General features: G+C 37.3%; 1 protein-coding gene across 1 annotated transcript in view; it reads left to right on the top strand.

Moving 5' to 3' along the window:
* The window catches only part of IL13RA2 (interleukin 13 receptor subunit alpha 2), a 98,105-nt gene that overhangs the window by 626 nt on the left and 71,750 nt on the right, over nt 1-25,729 (top strand). The gene's annotated exons all lie outside the window — the stretch shown is intronic.

Genomic DNA, 25,729 nt, shown 5'->3' with positions numbered 1-25,729 from the left:
TAGGTTTCTCAGGAACCTATCAGCATCCAGAGTGCTCTGAGAGACTGGGTTCCCTTTGATATGTTACTGTATATTGAATTAATTTGGAAATGCCTAGATATCTTTGTTCCTTAAGGCATAATCTCTTCTATTTCTGCATTTTAAAACGTGACAAAAATCCCTATGTTTATGGTGTTTAAATAGCTTAGAATTTCCACAGTGTGTGTTTGTGTTTTATGCAAGGCTCCAGATGTTTTAGCAGTTAGGGTCTTACTACATTGAAAAATCAGAGTTTTTAGAAGTTATGAGAATTCTGACGTCAGTAGTTTAGGATGGGAAGTTGCTGATTGAGTCATTTAAAAGTTATCATAATTTGTAAAAAGAAGATTCTTTAAAATGATCTTTAAAAAATTTGAAGAAATTACTGTGAACTATTTTCTTTGATTCTCAAATATATAATTTTTATTACCCTGCCACTTTAAGATTAGGAAAAATTAATTCATTTTTACTGTATGCCATTAATATTCATCAAGTGTCTACCTAAATAAGTGAGATATATATTAGGTGTGTTCATATGCAAACGTATAAATAGAAATAGATTTTTCAGATGGCAAATTGAATTTTCTAGAACTTTGTTCAGGTATCTCAGTAACTTATAATGCAAAGAAATAAAAAGTAATGCTATATCATTTATGAAGTTATAATTAAAATTATGCTGTAAGACAGTGATTCTTACACTCTGATATGCATATGAATCACCTAGTGACCTTATTGGCCAAATAACAATTGATTCAACAGTTCAAGGATGGGCTTTGAGATTCTGCATTTCTAAGAAGCTCCCAAGTGATGCTGATCCTGCTGCTCCAGTGACCAGTTTTAGTAATAAGGCTTTGTGGTTGTTCAAGCTTTATATTAATATCAGTTTATTATACAATAGTAGTTCAATATTTTAAGTGATGTTTCAAGGTCATTATAACAGGTACTTAACATTTTTTAATAGGTCTCTCTTCTGAATTGTGTTCTACTTCATTAAGGACTTAGATTTTCTTTTATGGCTTTAATTATTTTTTAAGTTATTATTTTAGTTCCAGTTAACATATGGTGTTATATTAGTTTCAGGTGTACAATATATTGATTCAACAATTCTATACATCACCTGGTACTTATCATGACAACTGCACTCCTTAATTCCCATCGCCTATTTGATCCATTTCCCCAAACCCCCCCTTCTTTTATGGTTTTAAAAGATGTGCTTTATGCTCTGATTAGTATTATTTCATATTTTTATTTTCTTTCAAAAATCTATTTTAAACACACATGACCATGTAATTTTTATTATTTTTTAAAGATTTTATTTATTTATTTGACAGAGAGACAGGGAACACAAGCAAGGGGAGTGGGAGAGGGAGAAGCAGACTTCCCGCTGAGCAGGGAGCCTGATGCCGGGCTCGATCCCAGGGATCACGACCAGAGCTGAAGGTAGACGCTTAACGACTGAGCCACCCAGGCACCCCGACCATGTAATTTTAAAGTAAATTAGTCACATGAATAATAAGACATGTATTTATAAAATCCAAACAAGTTAATATAATGTTAAATTAGCAAATACTAATGCATAACACCTTCCTTTTTTGGAATGCTAAGAAAACTACACCAATTTTTCATGGTCTTGATGTTAGTCCATTCTCTTCTTGCTAGGCAGCAACTCCCCTTTTGGTTTTAAGCTCATAGCATACTCATTCTTTCAGGCTACCATGATGAATGTAAAATTTGAGCCATATACAACACATATTTAATTTTAAATATTTATGATTTTTTATCAGAGTTGAAATTTTCAATTACAGATTATATTGTCTCCCAACAAATGGGTAAAGGTATTTATTTCATTCTTTTTTTATGGTAAATTGTACTGACTTAAAACGACTTAAAACATTTGGACTCATTTATTTTAATGCCTTCCAAAGCATGTGGTATCCTCCGTTAAAAAACAAATTAAAAGCCGAGTTAGCCTGAATTACCAAGGGCAGCTGAATATCTTCTGTGGGAAGATGACTCATTTACTCTGAAGAAAATATGGGAAAGTTAATAATTAAATATAAAGAAGGGAGGCAGAGCAGAATCATGTTAAGCATTGAACTAGATGCTTTTTTATAATTGAATTATAAATAATGCAATTTATATATTTTTATTTATGTTTATCTCTTTCATAATCTTTAAAATTTAAGGTTAGTATTAGTAGAAATTAGTATAATGCTATAACCCAAATTATAAAATTGCACTTAATTGTATATTATCATGCTCATTAGTGAAGAAACATGTATGAAATATACATTTTTTACAAAATGTACAAATATACCAAATGTACAAATGTACCAATATACAAAATATTGTTATAATTTCTTGTTATTTTGTACCACCAAAATTTCCAGGGTTTTTTATGTATAAGGAATAGTTAATGATATACTCTTAGGTATAATCATAAAACATTTAATACCATAAAAGGTTTTAGAATTTGTGCACTGCTGCTCTTCCATTCTTCAGACTAGGAAGCTGTGGCCTAGAATTATAGGATAGAGAGGCCAAAAATAAATCCATACCTATATGGTCAACTAATCTGTGACCAAGGAGAAAGTACAATGAGGAAAAGACAGTCTTTTCAATTAATAAAAAAAACCCCTCAAAATGGATTAAAGACCTAAATGTGTGAGACCTAGAACTGTAAAACTCTGAAAAGAAGAAATAGTAATTTCTCGGACATTGGTCTTAGCAACATCATTTATGAGTGTGCCTCCTCAGGCAAGGAAAACAAAAGCAAAAATAAACTGTTGGGACAACACCATTAAAAAAGCCTTTTCCACGTTGAAGGAAATCATAAAACAAAAAAGAAACTTAGTGAGTGGAGAAGATATTTGCAAATGATATGTTCAATAAGGGGTTAATATCCAAAATCTATGTAGAAATTACAAAACTAAACTCAACACTAAAAAACCCGACAATCCAGTTAACAGATAGCAGAGGTTGATAAGTTCTTTATAGATTTTCCATGCTAACCCTATATCAGATATGTCATTTGCAAATATCTTCTTCCATTCTGATAATTGCTTATTAGTTTTGTTGATTGTTTCCTTCACTGTGCAGAAGCTTGTTATCTTGATGGAGTCCTAATAGTTCATTTTTGCTTTTGTTTCCATTGCCTCAGGAGATCTGTCTAGTAAGAAGTTGCTATGGCCAATGTCAAAGAGGTTACTGCCTGTGTTCTCCTCTTGGATTTTGATGGTTTCCTGTCTCACGTGTAGGTTTTTAATCCATTTTGAATTTCTTTTTGTGTACCATGTAAGAAAGTGGTCCAGTTTCATTCTTCTGCATGTGGCTGTCCAGGTTTCCCAACAGCATTTGTTGAAGAGACTGTCTTTTTTCCGTTGGATATTCTTTCCTCCTGCAAAGTCTATAAAGAATTTATCAAACTCAACACCCAAAAAACAAATACTCCTGTTAAGAAATGGGCAGAAGGCATGATTAGACATTTTTCCAAAGAAGACATCCAGATGGCTAACAGACACATGAAAAGATACTTAACATCACTCATCATCAGAGAAATACAAATCAAAACTACAATGAGATACCACCTCACACCTGTCAGATTGGCTAAAATTAGCAACACAGGAAACAACAGGTGTTGGCAAGGATGCAGAGATAGGGGAACACACTTACTCTGTTGGTGGAAAGGCAAACTGGTGCAATGACTCTGAAAAACAGTATGGAGGTTCCTCAAAAAGTTAAAAATAGAACTACCCTATGACCCAGCAATTGCATTACTAGGTATTTACACATAGGATACAAAAATGCTGATTCGAAGGGGCACATGCACCCCGATGTTTATAGCAGCATTATCAACAATAGTCAAATTATGGACAGAGCCCAAATGTCCATCCACTGATGAATGGATAAAGAAGATGTGGTATATATACACAATGGAGTATTACTCAGCCATAAAATAGAATGAAATTTTGCCATTTGCAATGACATGGATGGAGCCACAGGGTACTATGCTAAGCAAAATAAGTCAGAGAAAGACAAATACCATATGATTTCACTCATGTGGAATTTCGAGACAAAACAGATGAACATAGGGGGTAGGAAAAAAATAGGGAATCTTAATTATAGGGAACAAACTGAGGGTTGCTGGAGGGGAGGTGGGTGGGGGATGGGCTAAATGAGTGATGGGTATTAAGGAGGGCACTTGTGATGAGCAGTGGGTGTTATATGTAAGTGATGAATCACTAAATTCTACTCCTGAAACTAATATTGCACTATATGTTAACTAACTAGAATTTGTCTTTTTAAAAGATTTATTTATTTATTTGAGAGAGATAGAGGGAGTGGGGAGGAGGGGCAGAGGGTGAGGGAGAGAGAGACAATCTGAAGCAGACTCCCTGCTGAGCATGGAGCTCAACTCGGGGCTCAGTCCCAGGACCCCAAGACCATGAACTGAGCCAAAATCAGGAGTCAGATGCTCAACTGACTGAGCCACCCAGGAGCCCCACTAACTAGAATTGAAATGAACATTTGAAACATTAAAAAAAAATGAACAGAGGACCTGAACAGACATTTTTCCAAAAAGGACATACAGATGGTCAACAGACACATGAAAAGATGCTCAACATCACTCATCATTAGGGAAATGCAAAACCACAATGAGATATCACCTCAGATCAGTCAGAATGGCTAGAATAAAAAAGACAAGAAATAGCAAGTGTTGGCAAGGATGTGGAAAAAAGGGAACCCCTCATGCACTATTGGTGGAAATGTAAATTCGTGCAGCCACTGTGGAAAACACTACGCAGGTTCCTCAAAAAATTAAAAATAAAAATACTATATGATCCAGGGGCGCCTGGGTGGCTCAGTCAGTGAAGCGTCTGCCTTCGGCTCAGGTCATGATATCAGGGTCCTGGGATCGAGCCCCATGTCAGGCTCCCTGCTCAGTGGGGAGCCTGCTTCCCCCTCTTCCTTTGCCTCTCCCCCCTGCTTGTGCTTGCTCTCTCTCTCTCTGTCAAATAAATAAAATCTTAAAAAAAATACTATATTATCCAGTAATTCCACTTCTGGATATCTGCCGAAAGAAAACAAAAATGCTAATTTGAAAAGTTATATGAACTCTGTGTTTATTGCAGCATTATTTACAGTAGTCAAGATATGGAAGCAACCTAAATGTCCATGGATAGATAAATGGATAAAGGGTTGTGTGTGTGTGTGTGTGTGTGAGATGGAATATTAGCCATAAAAAAGAATGAGATCTTGACTTTTGTGACAACGTGGATGGACCTTGAGGGTATTATGCTAAGTGAAATAAGTCAGACAGAAAAAGACAAATACCATATGATTTCATTTACTGTGGAATTCAAAAAACAAACGTACAAAAAAAAAACCAAACAGACTCTTAAATACAGAGAACAAACTGGTGGCTACCAGAGGGAAGTTGGGTGTGGGATGGGTGAAATAGATAAAGGGGTACAAACTTCCAATTATAAATAAGCCACAGGGATGAGAAGTACAGCATAGGGAATATAGTCAATAATATTGTAATAACATTGTATGGTGGCAAATGGTAACTATATTTATCATGGTGAGCTTTGAGTACTGTACAGAAATGATGAATCAACATGTTATACATCTGAAACTAACATAACATTGTATGTAATTCTACTTTAATAATAAAAAAAAACACTTTTCAAGCATTTACTATATACCAGTGTTGCTGTTGTAGGCCCTAGTGGTATGGAGACGGCGAAGACACAGTCTTTTTGTTCAGAGCTTTACAAAGTAAATCTGTTGCCGGTTTCTGGCTGATGCATTAAAAAAGATATTTAATGTGTGTTTATAATATTAAATTTTGCTGTTGAAATTGAGCATTCTTCATGCTCATTTTTAAAAAAATTTTTATTGTTATGTTAATCACCATACATTACATCATTAGTTTTAGATGTAGTGTTCCATGATTCATTGTTTGGGCATAACACCCAGTGCTCCATGCAGAACGTGCCCTCTTTAATACCCAATACCAGGCTAACCCATCCTCCCACCCCTCTCCCCTCTAGAACCCTCAGTTTGTTTTTCAGAGTCCATCGTCTCTCATGGTTCATCTCCCCCTCTGATTTCCCCCCCTTCATTCTTCCCCTCCTGCTATCTTCTTCTTTTTTTTTTTTCTTAACATATATTGCATTATTTGTTTCAGAGGTACAGATCTGAGATTCAACAGTCTTGCACAATTCACAGCGCTTACCAGAGCACATACCCTCCCCAGTGTCTATCACCCAGTCACCCCATCTCTCCCACCCCACCCCCCACTCCAACAACCCTCAGTTTGTTTCCTGAGATTAAGAATTTCTCATATCAATGAGGTCATATGATACATGTCTTTCTCTTTTTGACTTATTTCGCTCAGCATAATACCCTCCAGTTCCATCCACGTTGTTGCAAATGGCAAGATCTCATTCCTTTTGATGGCTGCATAATATTCCATTGTATATATATACCACTTCTTCTTTATCCATTCCTCTGTCGATGGACATCTTGGCTCTTTCCACAGTTTGGCTATTGTGGACATTGCTGCTATAAACATCGGGGTGCATGTACCCCTTCAGATCCCTACATTTGTATCTTTGGGGTAAATACCCAGTAGTGCAATTGCTGGATCGTATGGTAGCTCTATTTTCAACCTTTTGAGGAACCGCCATACTGTTTTCCAGAGTGGCTGCACCACATGCTCATTTTTTGCAATCTAAGTTTTAACATTTACCTCCCAGTATTACACTTGTCATTGAAAATTCATTTCTGCTAGTTGGTCCCAACAACCCTGTTTCTTTGAAAAATAATCCTATTTAGTTTGAATAATTGTATATTACATTTGCATGGAGAAAATCTATCTATTCACGTATTAGGTATTTTATATATAAAACTATATTTCATAAAATTATATATTTTCCTGAAATAACTTATTTTATAAACAATAATTTTTGAAGTCTTTCTCAGTGTGAAGTTTTGGAATATTTCACGTTAGTTTAAATGTAATATTTTGTGTTTATGGTTTGATTTATTTTAGATATGCCATGAATACATCTCTGAAGCTCGATGGTTTTTTTTCCTATGAGTGAGAGAGAGAGAGCTCAAAGGCGGGAGGGGCAAGAGGAGAGGGAGAGAGAATCTTAAGCAGGCTCCCTGCTCAGCAGGGAGCCAAACGTGGGGCTCCATCTCATGACCCTGAGATCATGACGTTAGCTGAAATCAAGAGCGGGAGGCTTGGGACGCCTGGGTGGCTCAGTTGTTAAGCATCTGCCTTTGGCTCAGGTCATGATCCCAGGGTCCTGGGATCGAGCCCTGCGAGCCTGCTTCTCCCTCTCCCACTCCCCCTGCTTGTGTTCCCTCTCTCACTGTGTCTCTCTCTGTCAAATAAAATCTTAAAAAAAAAAAAAATGAGTGGGAGGTTTAACTGAGCCACCCAGGCGCCCCTGAAGCTCTGGTAGTTTTTGTTCTATGGAAATGTAAACCAAAAGTATTTTTTTAAAAAAGGTTATCTATTTTATTATTAGTTTTTTTAAAGATTTATTTATTTACTTGAGAGAGAGAGAGAGAGAGCAAGTGGGGGGAGGGGCAGAGGGAGAGAACGTCCAAGCTGATTCCACAGTGAGCATGGAGCCTGACGCAGGGCTCCATCTCACTACCTATGAGATCATGACCTGAGCAGAAACCAAGAGTCGGACGCTCAACGGACTGAGCCACCCAGGCTCCTCTCAAAAGTATTTTTTTTAACAAACAATATGGTATAAGGATACATTTCATTTTTTTCTGTACTTCTTTTTAGGTGCTTTTGATATTATTTGAAAATCATATTGATAAGATTTATGTCAGTAGGGATCTCATTCTTTAATTGCTCTTTTATTCATTTGACCTGTTATTTCCAAATTGTTTTCTCTATCAGCAGCCAAGTTGGTGCTGATAAATACAAAGGGAAATGTTTTTATTTCTCCTAGATCTTTTCATAAACCAAGCTGGCTCTTTAAAGTTGCTTCTGGAGTTTTCAGCCTGGTTAATCTACAGGAATGAAAGAAGGGATCACCACAAATAATCTCGTTTTGCCTTGTGGCCTAGACCCAAGTGTTATTCAGCCAAACCTAATAAAATAAGGTTAATAAAGGGTTGAGGTGGAACTACTAAAAAATAAGATTTAATATTTAGTGAGTGGTTACTATGTGCATAGCATTATACTGTATCTTTTCAAACATTATCTAATGTAATCCTCAGAATAACCCCGAGATAGGTACTATAATTATTTTACTTTTATGGATGAGGAAAACTAGTCCAGAGGTTAAGTAATCTGCCCAAATTTACCCATGTCATAGGTGGAAACCTAGGAGTCTTAAGCATATCCAACATCAAAAAATGTTTATTCTGGGGCGCCTGGGTGGCTCAGTTGGTGAAGCAACTGCCTTCGGCTCGGGTCATGATCCTGGAGTCCCTGGATCGAGTCCCGCATCGGGCTTCCTGCTTGGCGGGGAGTCTGCTTCTCCCTTTGACCCTCCCCTCTCTCATGTGCTCTCTCTCATTCTCTCTCTCTCAAATAAATAAATAAAATCTTAAAAAAAAAATGTTTATTCTAGGGGTGCCTGGGTGGCTCAGATGGTTAAGTGTCTGCCTTTAGCTCAGGTCATAATCCCAGGGTCCTGGGATTGAGCCCTGCATCGGGCTCCCTGCTCAGTGGGAAGCCTGCTTCTCCCTTTCCCACTCCCCCTGCTTGTTTTCCCTCTCTCTCTGTCAAATAAATAAATAAAATCTTAAAAAAAATGTTTATTCTATCACACCACCTCTTGGAAATAACGTTCTGTGTTTCTCCTAAGGAATTGTTATGCATCCTTCACTTGCTTATTTTTGTATTTTAGACTATATTTGCTCTATGGCATATGTATATATCTGTTTTCTCTGTATGTATAAATAGTATATTATTAGCTCATATATATTTGCATTTTAATTATTTTTCTTATATGGAGAAATGTACTGAAAAATTTGAAATAATAAACATTAGGCACCATGGCATGTCTTAATAATTGAGTAGTAGATCATTCAGAAAATACTCAGTATCTATTACATGCCCAGCATTGTGTCCTGGGAACCAGATATGCACTGGTGAGTAAGACAGATATTCATACCCTCATGGGTCTCATAGTCATGGCACTCTTTCAATATTGAGTGTCTTGTTTAAGCAGAAAACCCAGACTCAAGTCAATTACTACAGTTTTATTAAAAATTTAGGTCTCGGGGCCTGGGTGGCTCAGTTGGTTAAGCGACTGCCTTCGGCTCAGGTCATGATCCTGGAGTCCTGGGATCGAGTCCCGCATCGGGCTCCCTGCTCGGCGGGGAGTCTGCTTCTCCCTCTGACCCTCCTCCCTCTCATGCTCTCTGTCTCTCATTCTCTCTCTCTCAAATAAATAAATAAAAAATCTTTAAAAAAAAAGTTTAGGTCTCAGCCTCCTGCCAGATAAGGAATATATTTGTACAAGAAGATTGCTCTTTCCTTAGGCTTTGGAGATCATTCAATACTGTATTCACTGAACCTTAAGTATAATAAACTATGTTACATATTGTGCACAGAGCATAGGCTTTGTAGGACAGACTCTTTAATCCCAAATTCCTTTCCTAGCTATGGAATTTTGTCCTAACTTAACCTGTTTATATGGCTACTACAGAGTAGAGTAGTTGAAATGGGAATTATGTAGATTACCCAGCATAGCTCTTCATGTGAAGTTGGTTTCCTCCATTTCAATATTAATTATGTAGATGGCCAAAGATAATTTTGTTGTGAAAATTATATCCTAATTCATATAGAAGCCTTATAGTGGTCAGCCACAGGATTACCTGTAGGTAGGTACCAAACTTCCTTTATGAGGGAGTATCATCTATTTAAAAGTCTAATAGTTGCTCAGTTGAAATTCCAAAGTTCCACTATAATGCAGAAGAGAGTGCTTTAAACCACAAGGTACTAATTATCTCCTTAGCAATAAAATAACTTTAATGTGATTCCTACCATAGTAACCACTTCAGTTTTGAGTGGGAATGCTCTTCAGTAGTCCATCCAGAGGTAATTTATACAAATTATAAATGTTTCAAGTCTTCACATTCATCCCCACATTTTCTCAGGTGGTGAATTTCCTTTACAGTTAATTTAGTAAATAGAAATGACCAGTTGGGAACTCCTGATATTTCCACTTGTAAACTTAACTACCCTTAAAACTATTGGATCATTCAGGATTCTTACAATGGAAGATGTGTCTTTCCACTTATCAAAGGCCACCTATTCTCTGAAGAAAAAAAATGTACTTTTCTTGTTAATTTTCTTGCCTCCACCTTGATTGTTACCATCAACATAAAAGCATATTGCTAGTGTTTGCTATTTGAAAACAATCACAAAACTCCCAGCAATTGACTGCTTTTTTGCTTGCCTACAAACCCAAGTCTCTTAGAGGACTACTTAGGCTGTCACCATTTCCTCACCTCCCATTCATCCTTCAAACTGCCTGTTCTAGTTTCCTATCTCATCTCTTCACGCTCTTGCCAAAATCACCATGATCTCAGTGTTGCCAGCTATGTTCAGTTCTTCCTTAACATCTGTTTGACCTCTCCCTCCTTGAAACATTGTCCTCTCATGTCTTTATGACACTGTATTCTCCCAATTTGCCTCTGTATCCCCCGGCTACTCCTACCCTACTTCTAAATGAGTGTTTCTCAAACATTAGTATACGCTAAAATCACTTTGAAAGCTTGTTACAATGCAGATTCTTGGGCATTCTCAGAACTTCTGATTTAAGAGCTCTGAATTAAGCCTAGGAACCCATCTTTAACCAGTACCCCAAGAGATTATGGTATAGATAGGTCATAAATCTCAATTTTGAAAACCTTTGCTCTTTAGGTCTCATTCCTGTACCTCCTCTCTGTCTACACTTTCTCTTTTGGAGAACTCATCCATTTCTATCCATGTTAGTGCTTCTCAGCTTTAGCTGCAATATAGAATCCCCTAGGGAGCTTTTGAAAAATGTCAGTGCCCATTACACACCAAGTAGACAGAAATGCTGGGAATGGAACCTGGACTGTAGTATTTTTAAAAGCTTCCCAGGTTATTCTCATTTGCACTCAGGTTTGATAATCACACTATTCTGTAGATGTAGAATTTTCTTTTTAGCTCAACTGTTTCTGAGTTTCAAACGTATGTATCCAGTTGCTTACTTAACATTATATTTCTATATCTCAAACATCCCAGTCCTAAAATGGTCAATAAAGAGCCACTGATTCTGCACCTGGCTTCAAACACATTCATACCCATAGAAATAAGTGTTAATCTCATCCATTTGGTTGATCATGACAGGAAACTGAGAGTCATCTTTGATTTTTTTTAACTTTATTTTTCATATTCAAGGCATTAGTAAGACTTGTCGCTTTTTTTGACAAGCCAAATGGAAATTTTATTTATTAAAAATTACTTTTTTATTTGAGTGTAGTTGACACAATGTTAAAATACTTGCAGGTTTATGACATAGTGAGTCTCTGTATATTACGCTATTAGGGTTTGTCATTTTACTTTCAGAATATACCTCTACTCTGTCTCATTTTTTTCATCTCTACCATCAGGATGCTAGCCGAAGCACCATCATCTTTGTCAGGACTGCTGCAAGGCTTTTAACTGGCCTCGTTTCCACACTGACTTATCTGGTCCTTACTCCACATGGCAAACTCAAGTGACAAAATTTGTTTTGACAGTTGCATAGGACTTGGGGACAGGAGATAAAACCTGAGATTTTCCCACGTTTGCATTTGAAAAAGATAATGTGACATGAAACTAGGACTTCAGAGGGTTTTTTCATGTACAAAAGAGTACAAGGAACCTTGCCTTGCTTGACTTTGACATTGAGTGAAAAGCAAAAAAAAAAAAAAATCTCCCCTAAGTATAGCGTTACATTAACTATCCCCAGCATGGATTTATTACTTACTACATATTTTTTTTGTGTGTGTATATTTCACAAACCTCACACATAGAATTTAATGAAAGTGTACCCAGATTGGTAGTGTTTCCAGCTGACCGACCAAAGCATAAGCGAATCTCCTCTGGAGGAGTGCATCTTCAACCTCAAATTCCCATAGGCAGGATTCTGTAGAATATGAGCTCACCATTAAATTTCAAAACATCCCACAAAAAACCAAAGGCTCAGCAGAGATAATAGAAAACAGACTAAGACATGAAAAGACTTTATTGGGTGACTCATTCGTTATGCATCTGCATTTGGCTCAGGTCATGATCCTGGGGTCCTGGGATGGAGCCCTGTACTGGGCTCCCTGCTCTGTGGGAAGCCTGCTTCTCCGTCTCCCACTCCCCCTGCTTGTGTTGCCTCTTTCGCTGTGTCTCTCTCTGTCAAATAAATAAATAAATAAAATCTTTTTAAAAAAGACTTTTTTTTAAAAAGATCTTTTTATTTATTTATTTTAGAGAGGGGTGGGTGAGGTGCAGAGGTCGAGGGAAAGAGAGAATCCAAAGCAGACTCCCTGATTAGCATGGGTCTCACATGGGGCTCGATCTCATGACCCTGAGTTCACGACCTGAGTCGAAACCAAGAGTCAGACACTCAACCAACAGAGCCACCCAGGCGCTCTAAGGAAATGAAAAGGCTTTATACATAGACTAAAAATAAAACGTTCGAAAATGTTTAAAAAGTTAAAAACGAAATGGACAGGGTAAAAGACAAGAGGCTATAAGATGAAACATACTTTTTAAGATAAAATTATCTAGAAATTAAACTTACAATAACCAAATTTAAAGACTTATTGATCACATTTTGGAGCATATTGGAGGCATCTGAAGAGAGAATTAATGAAGAAATTACTGGAAATTCATCATAGTGAGACAAAGAGAAATTAAGAAATGGAAGATAAAAGGGAGAAGATCTGATATTAGTGTAATGGGCTTTCCAAAAGGAGATGTAAAAGAAAGTGGGTGAGAGGAAGAAACATTTGAATAGATGAAACCTGAAATTTTGCAAAATGGAAGAAAGACAACAATTCTTAAAGAGCCCAGCGCGTCTCAGTTAAAATAAAATGGATCAGGGATGCCTGGGTGGCTCAGTCAGTTAAGCGTCTGTCTTTGGCTCAGGTCATGTCTCAGGGTCCTGGGAACCAGCCCCTGTATTGGGCTCCCTGCTCAGCAGAGCGTCTGCTTCTCCCTCTCCCTCTGTTCCTCCCCCTGCTTGTGCTCTCTCTTTCTCAAATAAATAAAATCTTTTTTAAAAATTCCATAAAGTAAGAAGTAAAAGTGGGGAAAAACATGGGGCTAGAGATCAGGTTATTTTCCTTCTGTCAAAAGTACTTCCTTTAAAATTTTCATTGACATGACTCAATGGATAGTAAATAATCTTAGTTGTTATGTGTCTATAAATACTATTTTGTCCTAGCCTTTTAAAAGATGGTCTCATTGACTGTACAGTTCTTAGTTGATAATGATTTTCTATCAGATACTGAAGATATTATTCTACTGCCTTCTAGCTTTCATTGTTGTATTACGGAAATAAGCAATAAACCTAATCACTGATGCTTTGTAGCTCTTTTCACTCTAGGTGTTTTCTCTTTTGCTCTTCTTCCGATGTTCTATATATTACCACAAGGTTTGTAAGTGTAGATCTCTTTTTATTTTTTTAATTTTTTAAAAGATTTTATTTTTTTATTTGTCAGAGAGAGTGTACAAGGAGGGGGAGCAGCAGGCAGAGCAGGCAGAGCTGGGAGAGGGAGAAGCACGCTCCCCGCTGAGCAGGGAGCCCAACGTGGACAAGAGCTTGAATCCATGTGAAAAGTACCCTTAAAGGTAACTACATGGATATGTAAAATTTAGTGTAAATGCAATTTTGTTTGTAACTCTTCTATCTGATTTTAAAGACTCCTGCTTAAAGCAATAATTATAAACCTACACTGATGGGTTTATAATCTGTAAAGATATAATTAGTATTACAACAATAGAACAAAGGATGGGGGAAAGAAAGAATATTGGAGCAAAGTTTTTGAATACTATTGAAATTAAGTTGGTATTAATTTGAACTAGATTGTTTAAAGGTTTGATGTTGCTAACTCCCATGCCAACCACTAAGAAAATAATTTAAATAGATGAACAGAAACAAGGGAATTAAAATGATACACTAGAAAATATGGAACAGGAAGAAAAAAGTGAAGAATAGAAGAACCAAAAATACATAAGGCATGGAAAGAATTTCATTTATATTCATAAATACAAAAGCACAAGAAGATTTCCCTTCATACCCACTAGGATGGCTATAACCTAAAGGACAGACAATAACAAGTATTGGTGCAGATATGGAGAAATTAGAACCCTTGTATATTGCTGGGTGGAATGTAAAGTACTGCAGATGCTTTGGAAAACAGTCTGATAGTTCTTCAAATGGCTAAACATAGAATTAGTATATGACCTAGAAATTCCACTCTTAAATATATACCCAAGAAAAATGAAAACATGTCCACACAAAACCTTGCACATGGATGTTTATAGCAACATTATTTATAATAACACCAAAGCAAAAGCAATCCAGAGGTCCATTCAAAGATGAATGATTGAGCAAAAGGTTGTATATTCATACAATGTGATGTTATTAGGCAATGAAAAGAAATGAACTGATCTATCCCACGACATGGGATAAATCTTGAAAACATGCCAAGAAGGCAGTCACAAAAGATCAAACATTATATGATTCCAATTATATGAAACAGGCAGAATAGGCATATGTTTTTTTCTCCAAGTTTTTATTTAAATTCCAGTTAGTTAACATACAGTGTAATATTGGTTTGAGGTGTAGATTTAGCAATTCATCACTTACATAAAACACCCATTACTCATCACAACAAACACCCTCCTTAATCCCCATCACCTATTTAACCCATGCCCCCACCCATCTACCCTCAGGTAACCCTCAGTTTGTTCTCTACAGTTAAGTCTGTTTCCTGCTTTGCCTCTCTTTCCCACCCCCCTGCTATGTTAATCTGTTTTGTTTCTTAAGTTACACATATTATTGAAATTTTATGGTATTTGTTTTTCTCTGATTGACTTATTTCACTTAGCATTATATTCTCTTGCTCCATCCTTGTTGTTGCAAAGGGCAAGATTTCATTCTTTTTGATGGCTGAGTAATATTCCATTGTGTATATATCTTCATTATCCATTCATCAGTGGATGAACCTTTGGGCTATTTCCATAACTTGGCTATTGTTGATAATGCTGCTATGAACATAAGGGTACATGTATTTCTTTGAATTAGCATTCCTGTATTCTTTGGGTAAGTACCTAGTAATGCAATTGCTGGATCATAAGGTAGCTCTATTTTTAACTTCTTGAGGAACCTCCATACTGTTTTCCAGAGTAGCTGCACCAGTTTTTATGTTCACCAACAGTGTAAGAAGATTCCCCTTTTTCCACATCCTCAGGAACAGCTGTTGTTTCTTGTGTTTTTGATTTTAGATTCTGAGAGGTGTGAGGTGGTATCTCATTGTAGTATTGATTTGCATTTCCCCGGTGATGAGTCATGTTGAGCATCTTTTCATGTGTCTGCTGGCCATCTGGATGTCTTCTTTGGAAAAATGTCTATTCATGCCTTCTGCCCATTTTTAACTGGATTATTTGTTTTTTGGGTGTTGGGTTTGATAAGTTCTTTATAGATTTTGGATACTAACCCTTTATCAGATATGTCATTTGCAAATATCTTCTCCCATTCCATAGGTTGTCCTTTAGTTTTGTTGATTGTTTTCTTCACTGTGCAGAACTTTTTATCTTGATGAAGTCCCAATAGTTCATTTCTGCTTTTGTTTCTCTTGCCTCAGGAATCATATCTCGAGAGACGTTACTATGGCCAGTGTCAGAGAAATTACTGCCTGTGTTCTCTAGGATTTTGATGGTTTCTTATCTCACATTTAGATCTTTAATCCATTTTGAATTTCTTTTTGTGTATGGTTTAAGAAAGCGGTCCAGTTTTCCCTACACTATTTGTTGAAGGGATTTTTTTTTTTCATTGTCTTGCTTTTTTTGAGATTAGTTGACCATATAGTTGTGGGTTCATTTCTGGATTTTCTGTTCTGTTCCATTGATCTACATGTCTGTTTTTGTGCCAGTACCATATTGTCTTGATCACTACAGGTTTATAATATAACTTGAAATCTGGAATTGTGATGCCGTCAGCTTTGCTTTTCTTTTTTCTTTCTTTCTTTCTTTCTTTCTTTCTTTCTTTCTTTCTTTCTTTCTTTCTTTCTTTTTTAAAATTTTATTTATTCATTTCACAGACAGAGAGAGCACACACAAGCAGGGGGAGCGGGAGAGGGAGAGGGAGAAGCAGGCTTCCCACTGAGTAGGGAGCCTGATGCGGGCTCAATCCCAGTTCCCCAGGATCATGACCTGACCCAAAGACAGATGCTTAATCAATTGAGCCACCCAGGCACCCTGCTTTTCTTTTTCAAGAATGCTTTGGTTATTCAGGGTCTTTTGTGGTTTCATACAGATTTTAGGATTGTTTTTGCTCTGTGAAAAAATGCTGGTGGTATTTTGATAGGGATTACATTCAGTGTGTAGATTGCTTTGGGTAATATAGACATTTTAAAAATATTTGTTCTTCCCATCCATGAGTACAGAATATTTTTTCATTTCTTTGTGTCATCTTCAATTTCTTTCATCAGTGTTTTATAGTTGTCAGAATATAGGTCTTTTACCTCTTTGATTAAGTTTATTCTTAGATATCTTACAGTTTTTGGTGCAATCGTAAATAGGATTGTTTTCCTAATTTCTCTTTCTGCTGCTTCATTATTGGTATATAGAAATGCAACAGACTTCTGTACATTGATTTTGTATCCTGCAACTTTACTGAATTCGTGTATCTGTTGTATGGATTTTTTTGGTGGAGTCCTTTGGGTTTTTTATACAGAGTATCATGTCGTTTACAAATAGTGAATGTTTGACTTCTTCCTTGCTGATTTGGATGCCTTTTATTTCTTTTTGTTGCCTGATTGATGAGGCTAGGCCTTCCAGTACTATGTTAAATACCAGTGGTGAGAGTGCACATCCCTGTCTTGTTCCTGACCATAGAGGAAAAGCTCTCAGTGTTTCCCCAGTGAGGATGATATTAACTGTGACTTTTTCATAGATGGCCTTTATGATGTTTAGTTATGTTCCCTCTATCCCTACTTTGTTGAGGGTTTTTATCATGAATGGATGTTGTACGTTGTCAAATGCTTTTTCTGTATCAGAATAGGCAAATCTATATAGAGATAACATAGATTAGTAGTTCCTTTTTTTAAAAAAAAGATTTAAAATTTTTTAAATTAATTAATTAATTTATTTATTTATTTGAGACACAGAGAATGAGAGACAGAGAGCATGAGAGGGAAGAGGGTCAGAGGGAGAAGCAGACTCCCCGCTGAGCAGGGAGCCCGATGCGGGACTCGATCCCGGGACTCCAGGATCATGACCTGAGCCGAAGGCAGTCGCTTAACCACCTGAGCCACCCAGGCGCCCCGATTTAATTTAAAAAAAAAAACATTTTATTTATTTATTTGCCAGAGAGAGAGAGAGAGCACAAGCAAGGGGAGTGGCAAGCAGAGGGAGAGGGAGAAGCAGACTCCTTGCTGAACAAGGAGCTGGATGTGGAACTCCATCCCAGGACCCTGGAATCCTGACCTGAGCTGAAGGCAGACACTTAACAGACGGAGCCACTCAGGCTCCCCAGATCATCATTGATATTTTAACATGTCTTTCTGAGTGTTTAATTCATCAAGAAAACCAAAAATCAGCGAGGGTAAAGATTATAACAGCACAATTAATATATTTGATTAAATACACTTTTATGTAAAAACCAAATATATTGCCCTAAGCACGTGTTAGCCCAGAAAACATGGGAGTTGATACTGACAACAGAGGGTTGAGGTGATAGACCATGAAATCTAAATTTAATAGGGAATAAAAGCAAAGAGACAATGGAAAGTTTATATGGATGAAGCAGATGGGCTTGCGAGACAGTGGTTAAAGAACTGCTATCTTGAGATTGGTAGAGTGAGAATTCTGAAACCATCATCAAGTGGCATGGTGACCAAATTTAATTAAGAGGTAATTAGTCCTGTGTGACTACAAGGTCCAGAGTGTTGCCATGGAAGTGTCCAGCTGAAATGAGGTAGAAGTCATGGGAGATGGAGATTAAGGTATTAAAAGTCCAGAATGATGGGTATATCATTAACATAGATGTGAAATACCTTAGGATGTCAGGACATGAATGGAAAAGAATAGTGAATTGTGAGTCAGATCTCTTGAATGGAGGAACATTAGTAGGATTTGGTAGTTCCTCTACCAAGGAAGGTATGGTTAGAGCTGGATGGCATAAACCAACGTTTTCATAGGCAATAAAATAAGATTTTTACAGATGTGTGCGGCTCTAAAAGTAGTATGGAATGAAGAGGACAGTGATCCCATTACTTGATCCAAAGCTACGTTTAATGTGGGAGAAATAGCAGCTTCTACTTGATGGTATGGCAAGAGAAGCGTTTTCCAGAGATAAAGCTGTTTAAATTAAGGTTAGAGAAAGTTACAGGCAGTGAAAGGAGCTTAAATTATAGCACAGTTTGTTAAAATGTAATGGAGGTTTAAAAGATATAATGGAGAGGTAAGAGATAAGGAGATCAGTGGTAGATTTAACTGGGGGAAAGAAACAATAGAAGGAGAACAGACAGATGAATGAATTTACATTCTGGGAGCTGATAAGGATGTGTAGATTAAGCTGCTTGACAGTTACAAGAAATGCTGGCTTTTCTCTAGTGGCTGGCAGTGAACAGGTGTAGGTCCACTATACTTCTGAGAAGATTTGAGTATTTGCTGGAAATAAGGGAAGAAGTTATTATCTGCCTTGAATTCTTGGGGATCTGGCTCATAGCTCCAAAGATTCACAGAGTAGATATGAGGTTCCCATTACCAACCTACTTGTCATTTCATTAAGTCTTTTGAAGAGTCCAGGCTAGACGTTCTACAGAATGGCCCACATTCTGGATTTATTTGCATGTTAACTTATGATTAGTTTCAGGTAAAATATCTAGCAAGACGATCACATGAGTGGTGTGTATAATTCCCACAGCAGCACATCAGGAGGCACATCATATCAAGCCATTCCACTATTGTTGTGCTCAAGCTTGACTACTTGGTTAATGTGGTAGCCACCAGATCTCCATTGCAAAGTACTGTTTTCCCTTTGATCCAATCAGCCATAGCTTGAGGGTGAAGAGGATCATATGGTATAGGCCTTGGTGATACATACTCAGGAGAGATGTGAGAAACGGATAATAAGCAAGGACTAGTATACACATATAATCCACGTATGATATAAATTGTTAAGAGCTGTAAGAGAAGTGCTTATAGGAACATAAATGAGGGTGCACTTATTTCTGTGTTTTTAGAGTGGGGATGGTGGTTATGGAGGAAATGAAGGGAAAGCTGTGGGGCAAAGTTGGTATTTGAGAGTTTGATCTTTAAAGATGAGTCAATTGGTGGGTGAAGGTGGTGAGGGCATCCCAGGCAGAGAGAATAAATACAAGGGAACAAAAACTGAAAACAGGGACCTGAAATTACATGGTTCAGCTGGGAGAAAGGTAAACAAAATAAAAATATCAATCAATAAAATAAATCTATCCATCCATCTATACTGTTAGCAGATAAGATGTATGGAAATGAGTGGCTGGAGATGAGGTTAGAAAGGTAGACGAGGGGCGCCTGGGTGGCTCAGTCATTAAGCGTCTGCCTTCGGCTCAAGTCATGATCTCAGGGTCCTGGGATCGAGCCCTGCATCGGGCTCCCTGCTCCGTGGGAAGCCTGCTTCTACCTCTCCCACTCCCCCTGCTTGTGTTCCCTCTCTTGCTCTCTCTCTCTCTGTCAAATAAATAAATAAAATCTTAAAAAAAAAAAATTTCCCTCATTATGGTCATGATCTGTGCCTTCCAAGAATAATATGTGCAGTATTTTAACAAGGGCAGAGAAGACGTTGGTAACATCTCTATTTTCATTAATTTTTAAGTCATGACATGTAAACAAAGATGTTTGTCTTATATATTCCTAGGAAAGTATAATAAGAAATCTTTAAACCCTTTATCAAAAGGTTGATAATTTTGAAAGTATTTTTAAACAAAATGATAAATTTATGACACTTGAAATAAAGCCTCAAGATTTCTAGGATGCTCAGGAGTTTCAAGGCATGGGTGTTGTTTTCTCCTCTAATCCAAAGCAAGTTCTTTCTTTTGGAAATAACACTGCCAATTTCCTCTTTGTTTAATTTAGGTTATATTGTGTAATGATCAGAGTTTATAACTTAGTCTTCCCAGATGTATTTTGTTTTAGTGTTCTCTCTTTGGACTGTCTCCTCATTTTTTCTGGTGTAAAGATTGTCTGATATAATTTTGATGCTGAATGTTACTGGAGGTGAAAAAAACCCCTGAAAATCAAAGCACTCTGATGGGAAAAAGAGAAAGCCATATACCTGTTTGCCTGTACTTCACATTTTCTTTTTTTTAAAGATTTTATTTATTTATTTGACAGAGACACAGCGAGAGAGGGAACACAAGCAGGGGCAGATGGAGAGGGAGAAGCAGGCTTCCCGCTGAGCAGGGAGCCCGATGCGGGGCTCGATTCCAGGACCCTGGGATCATGACCTGAGCTGAAGGCAGATGCTTAACGACTGAGCCAACCAGACGCGCCTTCACATTTTCTTTTTACTTGACTTTCTACTCTGGACTACCTCCTCTATTTTGTGGAATTCAGAAATTTCACACTCTTTATCTTTCAATCTGCTAGATCAACTGTGTCTGAATTAGGAATTAAAGAACAGATATTAGGAAATGAAGTATAAAATAGAATGGAATCTGCAGGAAAAGAAAAACAAAGGGAACCAGAACATCTGGAAAGGGACTTAATAAAATTTATGAAGCAAACATTTACCTTCTATTATTCTTGTTCAGCCTTTCTCCCCACCTCTATCATCCTTCTTTTTGTTCTTTTCATCCTCTTCCTTCCTAGCCTCATTTTCCTTTCTATACAGCCTTGCCCTTCGCTACCTTTATTTCCTCGAAGATTAATGGACACATCTAAAAGTATTCTCACAGGCATTTGCATTTTACTAAAAGGCTGTTACAAACTAGAATTAATTCTAGGCCCAAGAATGAATTCCTAATGGTTTAATGGAATTGGCTTCACCATTTATTTAAGTGTGTTCTTTGTGGCACTACTTCCATACTTCTCACTTACATATCTGCTTCCCTCCCAAATCTCATTCTCCTAGCTACCCTAGTCTGGCCAGGTTTTCTACGTGTTCCGTTCCCAGAAAATATTAGTACTTTCACCAGGATGCTATTGGATATGTGTATGAGGAGGAGAGTGGACAATCTCTAAATGTACACATACATACAAATATATGTTATAGGGCACCTGGGTGGCTCAGTTGGTTAGGCAACTGCCTTCAGCTCGGGTCATGATCCTGGAGTCCCGGGATCGAGTCCCACATCGGGTTCCCTGCTCAGCGGGGGGTCTGCTTCTCCCTGACTCTCTTCCCTCTCGTGCTCTCTGTCTCTCAATCTCTCTCTCAAATAAATAAATAAAATCTTTAAAAAATATATATATATGTTATAATTCCAGTCTATGAGGAATGAAGACTGTCAATGCAAACAGCAACATAGGAAGTTCTCTCACAGGGGACATCTGCTTGACCACTGCCTTCAGGAAAAGAGGATTTTACCTATTTCAGGAAACTCTTCTACCTATGATCACTTAGTTGCTAGCTTATTGGATTGTCTTCCAGTGAAATACAATTATTAGATCTGTGATACAGGCTTGAAAATAAGCTTTTTTTCTTTTTTTTCTTTTTTTTTTTTAGTTCAGAAACTAGTAAGTCTCCATTTCTCTCTCTCTCTTTATATCTGTGTGTGTGTGCGTGCGTGTGTGTGTGTTTGTATTCCCTTTGAATTGGCTTTTCTCCTCTTTCAGGGGAGCAGTGTGTGTAGGGGCAGATACTTACGCTTTATTGTTCTAGGGAACTGTAGGAGGCAGCCAAGATGATCTTGGGAAATATGGGAGGGAAAAGAGGACACATAGAAGCTTAATTCTTTTAAGACCATCCTGATCTTAAATATGGACTGGAAAAAAAAAGGGAAAAAAGAAAATATAAACCTTGCCAATTCGTGAGGAAATCATCTCTTTTAGTATGATACTCTACGATCCCTTTGGAAAAGAACAGGTTGTGTGAAAAAAAGTACAGATGGGACTATAATAAATTTGAAGATATGTAAACACAGTCATCTGGTTGTGAATCTTTTCTCTGATAGCAGGAGTGTGAATTATGTCCCCCCAGCCTTTCTTAAACTTGATTCCCTATGCATTACGATATTGTTGTCTTTCTTATGTCTCTTTAAAAATCAACTGCAGGCTGATAGCTATTTACCAATTTCTGTTCTCCACCTTCTTCCTGTGTACACAGCTACATTATATTTTCTAGCTTTTCTTGCAGTTAGGTTAGGCCATCTGGGTAAGTTCTCTCCAATGGAATGGGAGTAGAAGTTACAGGTGTCAATTCCAGGACTTTTCCATAGAATATCCACACATGTACTTCGAAGCTTCATTTGCTTCCCCATAAGAAGGAATGATGGTAACCAAAGCAACACTGGAATCTACAGGTTGGGAAAATGAAAAGTCTGGGGCGCCTGGGTGGCTCAGTTGGTTGAACATCTGCCTTTGGCTCAGGTCATGATCCCAGGGTCCTGGAATCGATCCCGAGGCCTGCATTAGGCTCCCTGCTCAGTGGAGAGCCTGTCTCTCTCTTTCCCTCTGCCTGACACTCCCCTTATTTGTGTGCTCTCTCTGTCAAATTAAAATAAACATCTTTAAAAAAAAATGAAAAGGTTCTCTGATGACCTGAATACCCACTCTGTATTGTTACATGAACAAGAATTAAGCCTTTGTTGCATTTGAACCATTACATGTATGTATTTACAGTTCAGTCAACTCTACTACATTGTAGTAGGAGAGTACTGTATCTCCCCAAAATCCAGCACAATGCTGAGTAGGTACTCAATAAATAATGGTTGAATGAATGAACCCCTACAGTAGCCCATTCATGAAAGATCTCCCAGGAGGTATAATTATCATGGAACACTAAGCTGCAAAATTCCCCCATCTGTATGTAATTTCATCCATTTTATGTGATAATTGATATTCAGCTATTAAGCACTTCCTGAATGCCATGTTTTAACTCTCAAAACATCCTGATGAGATGATATTACTTCCATTTAACACATGACGAAACAAGTTCAGAGAATTAAGCCACTTTCCCAAGACCATACAGCTCCTAAATGGCTCAGCTCAGATTCAAATTTAAGCCTATTTGACTTCAAAGCTCTTTCCATTAAATCATGCTTCCTTAAATATGTTTCATTTAATACACCATATTTGTTGTTTAGATTTGTAATCTTGAGAATATAATATGATTCAGAGCCAAGTGTGATCACTTGGAATTTAGTAAATCTCTGAATAAAATAATAACACATGAGCTATGTAATCTTAGCCAATTAATAGAACCATTTGATTAGTCTGGTAATCAGCTTATGACCACCTCTTATACTCTTTCTCCCTAAGTGATCTTTAAAATTACAGAGTTGGGGCGCCTAGTTGGCTCAGATGTTTGTGTCTGCCTTCGGCTCAGGTCATGATCCCGGGGTCCAGAGATCAAGCCCGGCATCGGGCCGGGCTCCTTGCTCCACAGGGAGCCTGCTTCTCCCTCTCTCTCTCTGCCTGCTGCTCCTGCTTGTGCTCTCTCTCTCTCTGTCTAATAAATAAATTAAAAAAATAAAATTACAGAGTAAATATAGTAAAAGGTCAGCTACAACAAGTGAAGATTGAATTTGAGACACCATGGTTAAATGATTTTCTGGTTAGGGATCAGAAAGCAACAGAAAGCATTTTTCATTTTAGTCCTTTCTGGAAAATCTTTCAAAATTTAGAAATTAAAAAAAAAATTTAGAAATTCAGTATGTTGGATAGACTGGTGCAGTGGTATCCCAAACTAGAGAGATGTACTCTAGGGATTGTCTCAGATGGATATTTGGGTTGAGTATACATATAAGAATGTCTGTGTTTTATTAATCAAAAATAATAAGGGTTTCTGGGTGGCTCAGTCATTTGGGTGTCTCTTTTTTTTTTTTAAAGATTCTATTTATTGGGGCGCCTGGGTGGCTCAGTTGGTTAAGCGGCTGCCTTTAGCTCAGGTCATGATCCCAGGGTCCTGGGATCGAGCCCCGCATCGGGCTCCCTGCTCGGCGGGAAGCCTGCTTCTCCCTCTCCCACTCCCCCAGCTTGTGTTCCCTCTCTCGCTATCTCTCTCTCTGTCAAATAAATAAAATAAATCTTTAAAAAAAAAAGAAATTGACAGTATTCTTTTTCAACCACACTATTAGTTTAAATACAAAACAAAAGAAAAATAAATACAAACAAAACAAATTCAAAAACCATGATGATCTAATCAGACCTGCTAAAATGTCCTACAAAGTTCAAAATTAACAAGAAGACTTTGACATATCAATTTATATCCTGTAGAGTATCAGTAAACTTCACCCTAAACATGTTTCGTGCCTTAAGATATTAGCTAATTATGACACTACACATGTATAATTTGTAAATAAACACTTCTACCGAGAGGGTACATTCAAAATAAGAAAACCCCATAGAATTTATTATCTACAATGTTGGGAGACCAATGTCTTAACATAATCCCTTATATTACTGTGTTGGCAATATTTGCATATCTGTTTTCTAAACTAAATACTAATTTCCTTGAGGAAAGAGGGGCTGTGTATTATGTTTGTATCTACAGTATGTAGCTCTTGGTTTTGCAGTGGTAGGTGCTCAGAATCTGCTAAATGGAAATAGAAATTTGTAACCAACATTAAATGAGTTCTTTTACTAAATACATAGTTTTTGGTCATACCATCTTAAAATATGCTATTTTATTTTTCTCCCCTAGAAAATGGGGTGAATACTTCCTGTTCTACCTATTTCAGTGGTTTCTTATGAAACTCACATACAAAAATAAAGATAAGGATGCCTGGATGGCTCAGTGGGTTAAGCATCTGCCTTTTGGCTCAGGTCATTATCCCAGGGTCCTGGGATGGAGTTCTGCATTAGGCTCCTTGCTCAGCCTGCTTCTCCCTCTTCCATGCTGCTCCCCCTGCTTGTGCTCTCTCTCTTTCTCTCTCTGACAAATAAATAAAATCTTTTAACTAATAAAGATAAATTTTAAAGCCATGTATACCTTTGATGTGTTCATATTATTTTTCAAATATGAACTACTTTGGAAGCTTAGTATTATAAAAAAGCTAAGAAAAGGAAATGACAGAAGAGAAAAATGTTAACGAGGTCTTGACAATTAAAACAAATGCCTTTTAATGTGTTTAGCCCTTGGAATGCTGACACTTTCCTCCAATTGTTCAAAATAATTGTTTCAATGAACATGCTGTAAAAATTACAGAAGTTTCAGAAAGGAGAAAAGGAGATGTAAGCATTGCTTTGCCTACCATTTCCAAATGCCTCCTATAATAGTGTCAGCATTACCTTTGTTTTTTTTTCATCAATTCTACTTAAAAATAACTCATTTCAAGATAA

The sequence above is a fragment of the Mirounga leonina genome, unplaced genomic scaffold (genome assembly GCF_011800145.1).
Source record: "Mirounga leonina isolate KUSES-001 unplaced genomic scaffold, KU_Mleo_1.0 Mir_101664, whole genome shotgun sequence".
Classification (NCBI taxonomy): Eukaryota; Metazoa; Chordata; class Mammalia; order Carnivora; family Phocidae; genus Mirounga; species Mirounga leonina.
This window is presented reverse-complemented; position numbering and strand designations above follow the sequence as displayed.